Source organism: Salmo trutta, chromosome 19, assembly GCF_901001165.1.
Source record: "Salmo trutta chromosome 19, fSalTru1.1, whole genome shotgun sequence".
Classification (NCBI taxonomy): Eukaryota; Metazoa; Chordata; class Actinopteri; order Salmoniformes; family Salmonidae; genus Salmo; species Salmo trutta.
This window is the reverse complement of record NC_042975.1, coordinates 12,610,458-12,627,159: the sequence shown is the minus strand read 5'-3', so window position 1 is coordinate 12,627,159 and position 16,702 is coordinate 12,610,458. Positions and strand designations below refer to the sequence as shown.

Sequence of the window (16,702 nt, the reverse complement as noted above, 5' to 3'; positions counted from 1 at the left end):
CGGCGCACAGTTGGCCCAGTGTTGTCCGGGTTTGGCCAGGGTAGGCTGTCATTGTAAATAACAATTTGTTCTTAACTGACTTGCCTAGTTAAATAAAGGTTCCATTAAAAAAAGTGCCTATGGTGCCAGGTGCACCGGTTTGAGTGTGTCAAGAACTGCAATGCTGCTGGGTTTTTCACGCTCCACAGTTTCTTCTGTGTATCAGGAACGGTCCACCATCCAAAGGAAATCCTGCCAACTTGGCACAACTGTGGGAAGCACTGAAGTCAACAGGGGCCAGCATCTGTGTGGAACGCTTTCGACACCTATGGCCCAACCAATTGAGGCTGTTCTGAGGGCAAAAAGGGGTTCTGAGGGCAAATCAATAATCAATGTTCTGAGGGCAAATCAATAATAGTAAGACGTTCCTAATGTTTTGTATACTCAGTGTATCTCATTCAAGGAAACACCCAGATTACCCTGTGAATGTTGGAAAGTGCTGGATCAGTTCAGAGCTCAGAGCCCATAGTGGAAGAGTGATGGGTGTTTGTCTTGAAGGGGATCTGGGGAGAAGTTGGCCACAGTCAGAGTTGCAGTGAATGGGAAAACCACATGAAGCGTGTAACTTGCTGTATTAACAGGTAATCTGTTGAGGAACACAATTGAAGATGGGAGAGAGAGAGGTCACATAATGATATCTGGGTTCGTGACTCGAGGACTATAGCTTTGACTTCATATCTGGCAAGATCAACAACTGTTACTACAGCTTTTAGTATCAGGGCCGAGGTAGAACAAAAACCCGTCGAGATTACAATACCTGTTTGTCCTTCAGTATAGGAGAGTTAATAATCAGATACAGGCAGGACGACTTTGGCTGTAGTGCACAATGACCTCAGCAGCTCTGAACATAACCTCTGTTTTTCTAAGGGGTGTAGGAGCTCAGAAATAATGAGAGGTGCATAGCAGTGTGATAAACTCAGCACAGGCTACATAAAGGCCTGAAAGTACCCTCTGACAAAACCTCAGCACATGCACAGCTTTGAAGCATACAGTGTTATTCACTAAGGAAACAGTGGCTAAAATGGTTCCCCCCAAATTACTTGTTGAGCTCACCAATCTTTGTACAGATGTAGGATCTTAATATGAGTCAGTTTGCTACGACAGGAAAATAATCCTGCAGCAACGGGAAATTTGAATTATTATGTGGATTATAATTAATGGACATTTTGTAGGGGTTGATTCTTCGTAAGGGAAAATCAAGTCTGAAATGTCAAAGTGGAAATTACAAACTTCAGATGCCTTTTTAAACATCAAATACACTACAAGTTTTCAATTTCCTGCATTGCGGAAAGTTCTCCTGCAACATGGTGATCAAATTAAGATCTTATATCTGTAACAACAAATACTGGAGCCAAATCTGGAGGAGGAAGTGCACCCAAGCCCTCTCATAAAAACACATCAGACAAACAAATCAAGCCTAAACTGTGCTTCCTGTTTCCACGGGACTACACTTGATTGTATGGGTAGTCTGGGGGATGCTATACTTAGCCTATTCTCTTTGGTGCCATTCTCCAGTGTGTCTCTGTCCCACCCAGTGCTGTGTATTGGTCTGATTTATCACTGTTTTCATCGGTTTGCCCTTTTGGCTCACAGTGATAAGGTCCCTAATGTGTTAGAGCCCTGTCACTCACCCAGATAGCTAGCTGTTAAGGCTACTGAGGGATTTAAACACAACATAAGAGTGTTCTAGAGAGACAGCTCTCTATCTCTCTCTCTAGATCATTTTATTGTGGGTGTTCTGTGGTTCCCCTGTGCCAATTCAGGCATAAAGGGCCAAATCAATACTTAACAAAACAGTACATTCTCAGTAGTGCTTACCTCAGTTCCAACATATCAGTAACACATCATTAACATGGACTCATCCAACCCTCGGCATAGCACAAATACTACCAGTCAATGTACACACAACGAGTCGTGACCACATTTTATCCTCATCTTTATTTGAAATAGATTACTGGATTAGCACAGACAGAAATAAATTAAAGGTGAAAGGATTTTTTTAAACACCATATTTTATTTCACGTCTTTGACATCTGAGTACAACTAAATCCTGCTTTCTCAGTCTACTGTTGGCAGGGACTAAATAAACTGCCCTTGATGCCAAGGTAAAATGTGTTTAAGTACACTACTCATAAACACCAGGTGGCAGTGTTTCATTGTAGTACATCATAGAAAATTGATCACACACCAAGCATAGAGATGGAACCAATCACAAATGCATTTGTTTATCTATCTGCCATCATTAATTCTAGCATTTAACTCTCAACGACAGGTCTAGCGTTTAACCCTCAACTACAGGTCTAGCGTTTAACCCTCAACTACAGGTCTAGCGTTTAACCCTCAACTACAGGTCTAGCGTTTAACCCTCAACTACAGGTCTAGTGTTTAACTCTCAACTACAGGTCTAGTGTTTAATCCTCAACTACAGGTCTAGTGTTTAACACTCAACTACAGGTCTAGCGTTTAACCCTCAACTACAGGTCTAGCGTTTAACCCTCAACTACAGGTCTAGCGTTTAACCCTCAACTACAGGTCTAGTGTTTAACCCTCAACTACAGGTCTAGCGTTTAACCCTCAACTACAGGTCTAGCGTTTAACTCTCAACTACAGGTCTAGCGTTTAACTCTCAACTACAGGTCTAGTGTTTAACCATCAACTACAGGTCTAGCGTTTAACCCTCAACTACAGGTCTAGCGTTTAACTCTCAACTACAGGTCTAGCGTTTAACCCTCAACTACAGGTCTAGCGTTTAACCATCAACTACAGGTCTAGTGTTTAACCATCAACTACAGGTCTAGCGTTTAACCCTCAACTACAGGTCTAGTGTTTAACCCTCAACTACAGGTCTAGTGTTTAACTCTCAACTACAGGTCTAGCGTTTAACCATCAACTACAGGTCTAGCGTTTAACCCTGAACTACAGGTCTAGTGTTTAACCATCAACTACAGGTCTAGCGTTTAACCCTCAATGACAGGTCAAACAAACAAACAAACAAGCAGTTAGTTAGGTAACCCCTAAAGTACTTTATTACTGTGCTACTTTTCAATAGCAAAAGAAACACTGGTGAACTTTTCCTTTTGAATTCCCAGATGATACCTAACTGCTCATTGTATGTATTTAATAAAATAATAAGGTTTGGGTCCCACAGAAAAATGTTACATTAAGGCACACCTTTTATAATCGCTGCTTGACCACATTTACAGGTAATAGTCCACACAGTGACAACAAATGAAAAACAAAATAGAGTACTCATTTTACAACTCTGCTTTCATTGGGCCCTTGAATGACATACATTTATCAAAACCTACAATAATTAGAATATCTGTACCAATAATGGTTGTTATAAAGGTGCCAATAGTAGATCTGATAACCAGGGACAGGTAAAGCCTTGGATAATATGTAATTGTATTGCAGAAAAAGTCAAAAGACTGGCAAAGCTATTTTCCAAGCACATATTGAACAACAGGATGGTGACTTCAATTAGACTACATATATAATTATCATTGTCTGCATGGGGAAACCAATCATGTACCATATAGTAGCTATACGGCACCCCTATATTAAACAGAAGAGAAGGAGAATTCATACACTACACTTTGACCTCTACAATTAATGGGGAAGCGTGTGCAAAGCTATTTTCTGTGCGGAACAGAGAATAAATATCTATTTATCTATAAATATTTATATCCCAAATGTCCATGTCAAGTACCCGTCATCTTGGTTTGCTTGAGTGGCACAAGTGATGCCTAACGTCATCACAGAGACTCATTAAATAAACTGTCTCTGCTGAAGTCAGTGGTTCCCTTTGTCTTCCAAGAGGAATCTGTGGTTGGTGTCTTGAAAACAAAGGCCGCATATCTCATCTCTAATTTTAATTCATTTTTTGTGAGGCAACTCACACCCCCTTTCTCTGTTTCCATGTACTGCAGACATAGTATCCTATTTGTCAACATCAGGCTTCATTTTCTTCCTGGCCTAAGCCTAGCCTCAGCTTAGCAGGCATGGTGGCTGTATCCTGTCTGTCTCTGCTTTCTGCTGGGTTGGCAGGCAAGTCATTTTCTAGGCCTGGCTGACTTGGTGGAGGGAGGGGAGCTCCAGGGGATCATGGTGCATCAGGCCAAGTCAGACCAAGTCAGGGTAGGGCAGAGTGTAAGAAGGGGTGCCCACAGAGGCACATCCCTGGGCTAGGAAAAGAAGAAAGAGCCAGGGTCTGTCTATCTGCTCTAGGTCAGGTGCCACTCACTCTGTAAAGTAGTAGTCTATGTGACCTCCAGCAGTCTGGGCATAGTGGCCGGCTGTTGGGGAATGTGTCAGGGTTAAAGGTCAATCTGAGTGCATACACCGGTCGGCAGCAGAGGGAGAGTGGGGGATCGGGTAGTGTTGATCTACAAGCTGTGGCCAGGTACGCGCAGCGGCTTTGGGCTAAAGCCGTAGTCCACTATCCTGATATGTAGGCTGCCGGGTCCACGTTGTTGTTCTGTCCGTCTTCAATAGCCTTATTCTTCTCTGTCGTGGTGAGGCCTGTTGCTTCTGTTCCCACTACAGCCTTCTTTGACCTATCAGGTGAAACCCACAAAAGCTAGATGTTTTGCTATCTGGTATTGATATGTAAATTAAAAAGGGTTTTCATTCAATTCTATCATGTTACATACATTCAAGGAGTTACTCAGCAGTAGGGGACACATATAGGATTCATTATCGCAACCGTTGCTGTAAATATGTCATGTTGACTGTGGCCCAATACTTTTGCCTTCAGCCATTTAATTTATGCCTAACTGCTCTGCCAATTTTATTATAAGGATGTAACAGTTCTTTGGCAACCCACATTGAAACTCATAAGTAGAGGACATCAAATCTGCACAATTTTTTAAAAAGAAATCGGGGGCAACAGCAGGTGCCACATTTTGGTGTTAATGTAGGTCACCAGACGATATATCTCTGTAGGACATATCATGATTGTTCTCAGTAGACTATATATAACTGTAGGACATATCATGATTGTTCTCAGTAGACTATATATATAGGATATATCATGATTGTTCTCAGTAGACTATATATAGGACATATCCTGATTGTTCTCAGTAGACTATATATCTCTGTAGGACATATCATGAATGTTCTCAGTAGACGATATCTCTCTGTAGGACATATCATGAATGTTCTCAGTAGACTATATCTCTCTGTAGGACATATGTCATGGAAATTGCAAGATTATGTTATAATGCTTGTAATGCATTATAATGCTTGTTTTATTCGACAGAATAAAGTGTTCTGTTAACTATTGTGTGTGTGTGTGTGTTCTACTGAGGAGGGCCTCTATGAGATAACACTGACAGAGGAGATTTACGATGTATTTGGGTGATAAAACCTAAAGAGCATTCCAGATAACATGAGGTAATGGTTCTGTTCTAAACCGTACCATGGAGAGACGGTTCCAGTTTGGAGTAGCAGGACCAGGCACTGGTCTATAGAATGAACACTGTTGACACAGCAGTTGCTGTCTGCTATGTTTTATAAATATCTTTCATACAAATCTTAGCCTTGTGACCATTCTATGTATCTGTTGTTCATCATGTAGGTTGAGAGGGGTGTATCTTGGCTATAAAAGATATTTGTACTTTTGTGTTGTCACTTTCAATGGTTCATTAGAAATGGCGCATCATTGAAAGTCAAGTGCTTTTGCAAAGCTCTTATTATTAAAGATGTAGTTTACGTATAACTCTGACTGGTGTGTGAAGTTTGTAACTCTCCTCATTTGGTAATACAGAAATTAACCACCACATTTGGCGACAGGGATGGGATGTGAATCTTCACTTGGTTACCGCTCCCGACGATCTGGGCAAATTGTGCACGAGGGATCCCTCAAACTTGGGATCTTAGGGAAACCACACTTCGGGAACGAAGCAGATGGACCCACCTTTGATCTGAGAGGCAGCAAGCCGAGTGGATACCACATCTCAAACTTATTTTTTTTTTGAAGAAAGAGGTGAGAGAACCACACTTGAAGTCGAGTTCTTAGAAAAGCCTCTGTTACGTGAGCTCTGAGTGTGTATTCCTTTGTGAGGGGGGCACCTTGGAGGCGTAAACAGGGCCGAGTCAGAGGAGAGTAAGCTGAGAGTTTGCGGACTCAAAGATACTCTGCCACTGGTCGGTTGCGGGCGACCTAGAGCCGTCCTGACACGGAATTGATCACAGTGGGGATTGGTGCGGTCTGTGGGGGTGAGGGGCCAGGGTGACTGTGTGTTCTGTGTGAAACACGGTACTTGGTGAAGCCCTATTGGAAGAAAGACCTCGTTCTGAAAGTGTCTGTGTGACCGTCTAAGTGACCCTCAGAGGTGGTGAATTCCAATTATTTTAAATGTGCTAGCCAGGTATGCCCTGTGTTACTCTGTGTGAGTATTTTGTTTTGGGACCACTAGGTAATCTTTGTAGGAGCGTTCTGTGTGGGCGCGGTATGTTGACTCTGTGTGGGTAACCTTTCAATTATGTTCTGATGTTCTGTGTGGACATCTGACCAGTTCTGTGTGAGCATCTGACCAATCCTGTGTGGGTGATCCTTAAAGTTCTGTGTGAGTACCCTTAAAGTTCTGTGTGAGTACCTAAACATTTCTAACGTTTTATATGGATTCTGTGAATATATGAAAATATGATAAATTGTATGTGTGTATAATCAATTAGTAGAGATTTGATAAAATAATGCTGAGAATATAATTAGATACAATTTAAAGCACCCATTCGTAGACATATGTAGGTTTTGAGTTGGTATCTTTAATGGATAATTTGATAAAGATGAGGTTTAAGCACTATTAAACTGTCTACAAAATCTGGGCAATTGTGCTCTAACGATGTAACTATAAATGCTTATTGGATTATCTCCGTCTGGGTAAAAAAAACTGCCCTTAAGGTCTGAAACTGTTTTATTTCTTCTTCCCAGTATGAGAGGAGTTGCTGGATTTATTGAATAAACCATTTTCCATAAAGTTAGAGCGAATTAAGATGGAATCTCGACGTAATTTATAATGTCGTACAAAGCCTAGGGTATCCATCAAACTAATTATCATTGCGTGATTAATGTGATGTAGTAAAGTAATTGAAATATGTTGCATGAGAAAACATAATCTACTTTCATTAAACGTTGCAAGATCTGTTTCCTAGTCTATGAATGTTGATTTTACACTTTGACTGCTAATCTATTCATTTGGCGTGTGAGAATCATCGCCGGAGTAACGCTTGGACCTTTAAATTAGGGTTATTTTCTGGGAATTGTCTCGGTAGTACGTGCCTGATTATACGACTACAGACAATTGTAAATTGGGTTTATTTGTGGGGAGTCATTTAAATAGCATTGGTGGTTCAGTGGTAGAATTCTCACCTGCCATGCGGGAGGCCTGGGTTTGTTTCCCGGCCAATGCACTGACTAAAATCTGGGTTTCTACTATTGGTATGTTTTGCTTGTGTTTGTTTAAGATATAAACTGAACATTTTAATAGCTTGTTTATTTTTAATGGAAAGACTAATTCATTCAAAATAATAGCGAGGTGATTTCGATGTAATACGTTTTCTGTTGCCTAAATGTTCTGCTGGAATAACATTTTGAGAATGGAGTCGTATTTAAATAACTGAATCAAAGAAGAGACAGTTACCTAAATCTAATGAATTCTAATGATAGCGGAGAAGTAATTGCGATAGAGTTGTGCCTGATGTATTTTATACATTTGGCGCTTTTACATGTTATTTTTAAAGTCTTGGACATTTCATAAGTGTGAAGTCGAAATGGAAGAGAAAGTTGTAAAGTTTGGTTTTAATCTTACGATAGAGGTAAGGCAGAACGTTGTTTGAGTAGTGGGTTATATTTTTGCCTACTGGTAAGAATAGGAGAGTTGGTTGTGCGTGCTGGGCTATGTTGGGCTGTAAGGGATTCAGGTGTGAATAAGGAAACATTTTGTGATAATGTATTCTGATGATTGTTGATTGGTTTTATTGTTTAGGTAACATTAGTGAATTTGAGCAGGAAGTTTAATGTATTCTAACATTATAATCTGTTTCCATTACGTGGAAAATGTCCGGTCATTACTGAGTAGAGGGGGAGCCTGGACACAAGATTGTTTCCAACTCAGGAGCTCATTCTTTCTGAGGATGTAACAGTGATGATGGCTACTGGGCTTCCTATCAAGCACTTTGAGAGCCTGTTTGTAGACAGACTGAATGGGTTTTAATGTTGTACAGCAAGCTTGGGCCAAACTAGTAAAGTAGTATGTTAAGTGGGGGAGTATCATATATTTGAAGTACAGTTTTGTTACCTCTGTAGTCAAAACAATATGTTTTGGAAATTAGCTAGGTTGAATTTGGTTATTTGAATTACCTTTTTCATTTGCTTTTTAAAAGAGAGGTTGGAATCAAGTATGATGCCGTGGTACTTAAAATCAGATACCACCTGGAGCTTTTCCCCTGATACATAGACATCTGTCTCAGGGGCATCAGTTGTTTTCTTTGTGAGGAACATGCAGACTGTTTTTTTTATTGAGATGAAACATGAGTCTCTGAGAAACTTTGTCATCTTAACCATTACAGTAGTTCTTGGGGAGTTTGTTTGTTATTTGCATGCATTTATCACTGTATCATCTGCATACATTGGAACTTCAGACCCTGTACATACAGGCAGAAGGAAGATCATTAATGTACGAGCTGAACAGGATTGACCTTTGGGGCATGCGAACATTGTAGATATGAGTGGAAAAAAGTTAGTTTTGACTCTTACGCTGATGAGACAGCACCAACTTTTGAAAGGTTTTAGATTTGTTAAACAACAGGTTTGTTTTTACTAAATGTATGCAACAGGTTGAAATGAGTAGATTGCTGGAAAGGGGTTATGGGTTTGTTTATTGTTTACTGTTTATTGCTTATTTTAGGTGTTGATTTTACTTAATTAAACATTGTATTATCTGATGTGTTTGAGTAGGATTCTTTCTTCCGGGACAGATGGAAGTTACCTAAAGTATGTATGTTAAAGGAGACAGGAGAACACGTCTACATTTTTATTAAATGCCTGGGATTAAATATTGCTGATTCCTTACGCTGAGAAATTTACTACATTTGCAATCGAGGAAAAATTATTACATTTAGATAGTAACGATACCAGGATAATTGTGTCTAAGGGTAGCGCATGCTAAATTAAGTACATATAAACATTGAGGAAGTTTAAAACTAATGATTAATGATTTGAGGGAGTACAGTGGAATTATCATTAGGTTTTGTTTGTAGTTAACTTTTGAGTTTCTGAATCTGTGTAGTATAATGAATGCTGACGAAGTGTTTTGTGTTATTCCTGGGAAAATGGGGGTTTCATCGTCTCTCTTTGGAATGTTTCCCAGGGGCGATAATCTTGGGGAGAGTGAGTGAGATTGGTAAAACTACCAAATTGAAAAGGTCTGGAAATGTTTTGTTTGTGTTTATCTTAGGGTTTGCAAATACCCACACACACACAACACATTTGTTATGACTATTTGTTGGTGTTTTTAAAATACTGTTTGATTTGTGTGTTCTATTTCCTTTGGGTTTGGTGAGTTTTCCATTTGTCTTAGTGCTAAGATATCTTAAAGGGGCACGCACACACATGGAATTTTTAGACGTTTTTATTTTCTGAGTTTTAATTAAAGACGTGAATTCTTTTGATAAAGGAATGTTCTGGGAAGCTGGGATACAACATGTAGGAAATGTTTGACCATTTTTCTTTAATTTGTCTAATATAGTAAGAAACACTTCTTTGAAGGGTTTGTATGACCTATGACCTGTATCATGACTTTCCATTGTGGCTTGATCACCCTCATTGGAAAGCCATTTGGATAATGAATTTAAGGTCATTTGTTATACTGATTTCAAGGTAATTCGTGAAATTGATAATTATGATGGAGTTTATAGTTCTAAGCCATATTTGTAAATTGGACCAAAGTGAAGGAGAGAAAATTGCCTTTAACTAAGGGTAGGCTGCTTTAAGTCTATTTTCCTATGACTATATGGGTACAATATTTTTTCTTTGTGGAGTTTCAGAGTAGTGATTTTAATTTGATTATGTTATTTTAAATTTTGTTTTATCTTTTGACCAGTAGTAGTGTTGTTTTATACATTACTCTCATGGAGAGTTATGTGTTAAAAATGGGGGAGGATTCAGTCCTTTGAGGTTTTGGATTGAAGTTTACACACCTTGAGTGAAATGTGAAGGAGTGTATTGTTGTGTTGTTTGTTCTGATCTATTCCCGATGGGTTATAGGTCTAACTTCCTGATCCTGTGGCTCTGCGATGAAGTTGACAGGGTGATGGGGAGTATAAAGCAAATTTGAAAGAATAGTTTCAATAGAATGTGTTGTTATTCTCTTTGAAATATGTTTAGACATTTGTATTAAGAATAATTGGTAAAAGTAATAATTTATCATGTGGTTAATGAACTGAACTAAACTGTTCTGATCTGTTCTTTCGAGGTTATCATGAAAAGTGACATCAGACGGTATCTTAATGCATGGAAGAGATAATTGAACCGAACAGTGTGTGTACCTCAAACCCCCTCTAACTGTCTGAAGAAGAGACAAAGGCGTTGAATACGGCCCTGTCCGCAGCACTTCTACCGAGAGAAATGGCCGAGCCAGCAACCGGTGTACAGTATCCGATCTAAGCTATCAAATGCTTTTCTCTCTTGTTTTTCTCAGGAGTGTGAGAGGAGTGTGAGAGGAGTCCACGTGGCTGAGCATGGGGAGAGATCTGTTCTAAACTTCTCTTATGTTGCTGGTATGCTGGTTGACAAATGGACAAGACATAATGGGTGGTAAATGTGATGGCGTCTCAGGTGGAGACATTGAAATTGGGACATTATAATGGGCCATTCAGTTTGAACTGTAAAGCTATCTGAAGAAGAACGAAGAGGACGCCAGAAGAATCAGTGCCTGGAGAGAGGGGTTTGGTCAACTGGGCTCAAAAAACTGTTTTAGACTTTTGGGGTATCAGGTTGATTGTAGAGGTCTACACCACATACAATTATAGTAATTTAGATTAAGAATGCATTGAGATACTGATCTGTATTATAATCATGATAAAAAAGTTAATAGTATAATTATGGGATAATTATACTGGATGTTAATATAAATGTACATTCTGCCAATGTTGATGTTTGTTAAATTGAATTTTTTACTTTGAGTGATAGGACCTATTTGAATTACTGAGCAATGTCATTTAAAATTTTGGTTGGATAATTAACTGGGTTCTAATTATGATTTTATTTGGAAATTGAATGAATTTTAAAACTGAAGGATTGATTTGAGTTGAGTATGTTAATATCTATATGAGTGAAGCAATTCATGTATTAGGGATTGATTGTTTTGATTGTTGTTATGAACTAAAGATGTTGACGCTATTATAAGCATGCCATGGTGACTGCCATGGGTGAACTCTGATCTGGAGAGTGAAAATGATCCTAATCTATTTGATCTATAGGCATTGCCTTATAAATAGTGGAATCATGATGCTTGTCTTGGGTCATGTTCATTAGGCACCAAGGGAATACATTTTATTTTAACTAGGAGTCACAACCTGGATTGGTCCAACAAGATATGCTAATTTTAGTTTCTGGGATGGAAATAGTCATTTCCAACATACTATGCTGATCCACGTCAACAGTGAAGAGGCGACTCCGGGATGCTGGCCGTCTAGGCAGAGTTGCAAAGAAAAAGCCCTATATCAGACTGGCCAATAAAAATAAACTATTAAGATGGGCAAAAGAATACAGACACTGGACAGAGGAACTCTGCCTAGAAGACCAGCATCCCAGAGTTGCCTCTTCACTGTTGATGTTGAGACTGGTGTTTTGCGGGTACGATTTAATGAAGCTGCCAGTTGAGGACTTGTGAGGCGTCTGTTTCTCAAACTAGACACTCTAATGTACTTGCTCAGTTGTGCACCAGGGCCTCCCACTGCTCTTTCTATTCTGGTTAGAGCCAGTTTGCACTGTTCTGTGAAGGGAGTAGTACACAGCGTTGTACGAGATCTTCAGTTTCTTGGCAATTTCTTGCATGGAATAATCTTCATTTCTCAGAACAAGAATAGACTGACGAGTTTCAAAAGAAAGTTCTTTCTTTCTGGCCATTTTGAGCCTGTAATCGAACCCACTAATGCTGATGCTCCAGATACTCAACTAGTCTAAGGCGGACAGTTTTATTGCTTCTTTAATCAGTACAACAGTTGTCAGCTGTGCTAACATAATTGCAAAAGGGTTTTCTAATGATCAATTAGCCTTTTAAAATTATGAACTTGGATTAGCTAACACAACGTGCCATTGGAAAACAGGAGTGATGGTTGCTGATAATGGGCCTCTGTACGGCTATGTAGATATTCCATTAGAAATCTGCTGTTTCCAGCTACAATAGTCATTTACAACATTAACAATGTCTACACTGTATTTCTGATCAATTTGATGTTATTTTAATGGACAAAATATGTGCTTTTCTTTCAAAAACGAGGACATTTCTAAGTGACCCCAAACTTTTGAACGGTAGTGTACATAGTGAGTGTTCTCAGTAGACTAGTGTATATCTCTGTTAGGACATACAATGAGTTTTCTCATTAGAAACTGAGTGTCCGACCTTTCTCTGTTGAAGATGAGGAAGTCCCTTTCCACATTGTCCAGGCGCTGTTGGAGCTGACCGTTCTGGGAAATTAAAAGGTTTACAGGTTTAAGAACACACACACAAACTCACTGAATCTTTTTTAAGACAGTAAAGATTATCCTATGACCCAGATAATGGTTGTTGATACTTGGGACAAGAAGGGGGAGAACAAGCACTGTAGAAAGATTAATGAAGTTTTGCTCATTTTAAAGGACAGACAGTATCTCTCTCAGAGGCCCACTTGCCCTACACTGAAACAGTGTCACACATTTAGTGATGTTAATCACGTGAGAACAACAACATCTCCGTGACGACCTATCCTGGCAGCCTTGCCGGTGTTATGACAGTTTCTCGCCCTCTCTGGGCACTGGGTTGGTGTTAGGCAGACTGCTTGGGCCAGATTGGGCGTTAGACGACTCCCACCGTACGTTTCTTGACCCCCTGTACAGGCCTGGCAATCCGCCAGGAGAGCTAGTACAGGTGCTTTCACAGTGGGGCGCCAGACCCTGGCAGACAGCCAACAAGAGAAGTAGAGCACGGAGAGAGAGAGAGAGAGAGAGAGAGAGAGAGAGAGAGAGAGAGAGAGATTGAGGAGACAGAGAGACGAGACAAGAGAGATTGAGGAGACAGAGAGACGAGAGAGATTGAGGAGACAGAGAGACAAGAAAGATTGAGGAGACAGAGAGACAAGAGAGATTGAGGAGACAGAGAGACAAGAGAGATTGAGGAGACAGAGAGACAAGAGAGAGATTGAGGAAACAGAGAGAGATAAGAGAGAGATTGAGGAGATAGAGAGAGATTGAGGAGATAGAGACAAGAGAGAGATTGAGGAGGGAGAGAGATGGGGTGACATTCACACAGAAGCCTTGTTTATACATTGTGCCCACATTGTCAGAAATATGTTTATACATGGTATCAAAATGTGTCTCTTATCCGTCCACTGTGTCTGCATTGTGACCACATTTCCCTGTATGCAATTTATTTGACAGCTATTCTATCAAAATAATACTGATGTATTTTAAGACAGATATTGGTGCCATGTGTCAATGATTTTAGAATGACGATTTAAATGGTTTCACTGTCCAGATCCGTCTACACTTGTAAGATATCCAGACACAATGTGTGCCTGACTACCTACGAAGGTGGTCAGAAAGATCTGATCTCAATCAGAACACAATGTGTTTTTTAATCATCTACACCTGTCTGGAAATGTGGGCACAATAAGAATGTGGACAAGATCAGGACAAAGGATGCATCTTAGAATCAGGTATAGAGAGAGACACAGAGTGAGATGGACAGACAAAGAGAGGGAAGAGAGACAGAGAGAGATAGATAGAGAGAGATAGTAAGAGAGAGAGACATACAGACAGAGATAGGTACAGTGGCGTGCGAAAGTATTCACCCCCCTTGGCATTTTTCCTATTTTGTTGCCTTACAACCTGGAATTAAAATTGATTTTTTGGGGGGTTTGTATCATTTGATTTACACAACATGCCTACCACTTTGAAGATGCAAAATATTTTTTCTTGTAAAACAAACAAGAAATAAGACAAAAAAAATACAGAAAACTTGAGCGTGCATAACTATTCACCCCCCCCCCCAACCTGGAATTAAAGTCAATACCTTGAAGAGCCACCTTTTGCAGCAATTACAACAAGTCTCTTGGGATATGTCTCTATAAACTTGGCACATCTAGCCATTGGGATTTTGTCCATTCTTCAAGGCAAAACTGCTCCAGCTCCTTCAAGTGGGATGGGTTCCGCTGGTCTACAGCAATCTTTAAGTCATACCACAGATTCTCAATTGGGTTGAGGTTTGGGCTTTGACTAGGCCATTACAAGACATTTAAATGTTTCCCCTTAAACCATGCGAGTGTTGCTTTAGCAGTATGCTTAGGGTCATTGTTCTGCTGGAAGGTGAACCTCCGTCCCAGTCTCAAATCTCTGGAAGACTGAAACAGGTTTCCCTCAAAAATTTCACTGCATTTAGCACTATCCATCATTCCTTCAACTCTGACCAGTTTCCCAGTCACTGCCGATGAAAATCATCCCCACAGCATGATGCTGCCGCCACCATGCTTCACTGTGGGGATGGTATTCTTGGGGTGACACGAGGTGTTGGGTTTGTGCCAGATATAGCATTTTCCTTGATGGCCAGAAAGCTCAATTTTAGTCTCATCTCTTTGTTGCCTCTCACATTAATGCCCTCCTTCCCTGGTCCATGAGTTTTGGTGGTTGGCCCTCTCTTGGCAGGTTTGTTGTGGTGCCATATTCTTTCCATTTTTTAATAATGGATTTAATGGTGCTCTGTGGGATGTTCAAAGTTTCTGATATTTTTTTATAACCCAATCCTGATCTGTACTTCTCCACAAATTTGTCCCTGACCTGTTTGGAGAGCTCCTTGGTCTTCATGGTGCCGCTTGCTTGTTGGTGCCCCTTGCTTAGTGGTGTTGCAGACTCTGGGGCCTTTCAGAACAGGTGTATATATACTGAGATCACGTGACAGATCATGTGACACTTAGATTGCACACAGGTGGACTTTATTTAACTTCTGAAGGTAATTGGTTGCACTAGATCTTATTTAGGGGGTTCGTAGCAAAGGGGTGAATACATATGCACTCAACACTTTTCCGTTTTAAACTTTTTAGAATTTTTTGAAACAAGTTATTTTTTTTATTTCACTTCACCAATTTGGACTATTTTGTGTATGTCCATTACATGAAATCCAAATAAAAATCCCTTTAAATTACAGGTTGTAATGCAACAAAATAGGAAAACCGCCAAGGGGGATGAATACTTTTGCAAGGTACTGTAGGTAGATTGGGAGATCTATCTGATCAGGTACTACTACCTACTGTATCTCTGAGGTGTTGACAGAATGAAAGCTCCGAAAAGCAGGTCTGTTTGACAGAGCCTGATAACAATCAGAGTTTCTACAGACATGTCACCCTACTGTATGACTGACCTCTCTGTGTGAAGAGCTTACATCATGACTTCTGTTGTCACTGGATCTCAGTCATCAAGGCAACAACACACCGCCACGCTGACCCTCAACACGGGGGTCCATCAGGGGTGCGTGCTTTGTCCCCTCTAGTACTCCCTGTTCACCAACAACTACGTGGCCGTGCACGACTCCAACATCATCATTAAGTTTACCGACGACAATGAGACAGGGAGGAGGTCAAGACCTGGCAGTGTGGTGCCAGGACAACAACCTCTCCCTCAACGTCGGCAAGACAAAGGAGCTGATCGTGGAATACAGGAAACAGAAGGCCGAGCACGCCCCCATTAACAATATGCCAGTTAAATAAAGGTTAAATTAAAAATTAAAAAACATTGACAGGGCTGTAGTGGAGCAGGTCAAGAGCTTCAAGTTCCTCAGTGTCCACATCACTAAGGATCTATCATGGTCCACACACACCAACACAGTCGTGAAGAAGGCACGACAATGCTCCTTCGCCTTCAGGAGGCTGAAAAGATTTGGCATGGGCCCTCAGATCCTCAAAATGTTCTACAGCTGCACCATTGAGAGCATCTTGACTGGCAGCATCACTGCTTGGTATGACAACTGCTCGGCATCCAACAGCAAGGCGCTACAGAGAGTAGTGTGTACAGCCCAGTACATCTCTGGGGCCGAGCTCTCTGCCATCCAAGACCTCTATACAAGGCCCTAGAAATTATCAAAGACTTAATGAAATAGCTACCCGGACTATCTGCATTAACCCTTTTTACACTAACTTTTTTTGACTAATTACATATGCTGCTCCTACTGTTTATTATCTATCCTGTTGCCTAGTCACTTTCTTCCTAGTTATATGTGCATATCTACCTCAGTTACCATACTTCTGCACATCGACTAGTTATATGTGCATATCTACCTCAGTTACCATACTTCTGCACATCCACTCGGTACTGGTACTCCGTGTATATAGCCAAGTTATCGCTACTCATTGTGTATTTATTATTACTTTTCTATTATTTCTCTATTTTGTTTCTCTCTGCATTGTTGGGAAG

The 16,702-nt window shown here is 40.3% G+C and overlaps 1 non-coding gene and 1 pseudogene across 1 annotated transcript; one reads left to right on the top strand and one right to left on the bottom strand.

Annotated features, from left to right (window-relative positions):
* Window positions 1-1,958: 1,958 nt before the first annotated feature.
* The window catches only part of LOC115153999 (serine/threonine-protein kinase 32A-like), a 94,442-nt pseudogene continuing 79,698 nt past the window's right edge, over window positions 1,959-16,702 (bottom strand).
* trnag-gcc (transfer RNA glycine (anticodon GCC)) lies at window positions 7,382-7,452 on the top strand. Its single transcript has one exon. It is a non-coding gene; the product is annotated as a tRNA-Gly (tRNA).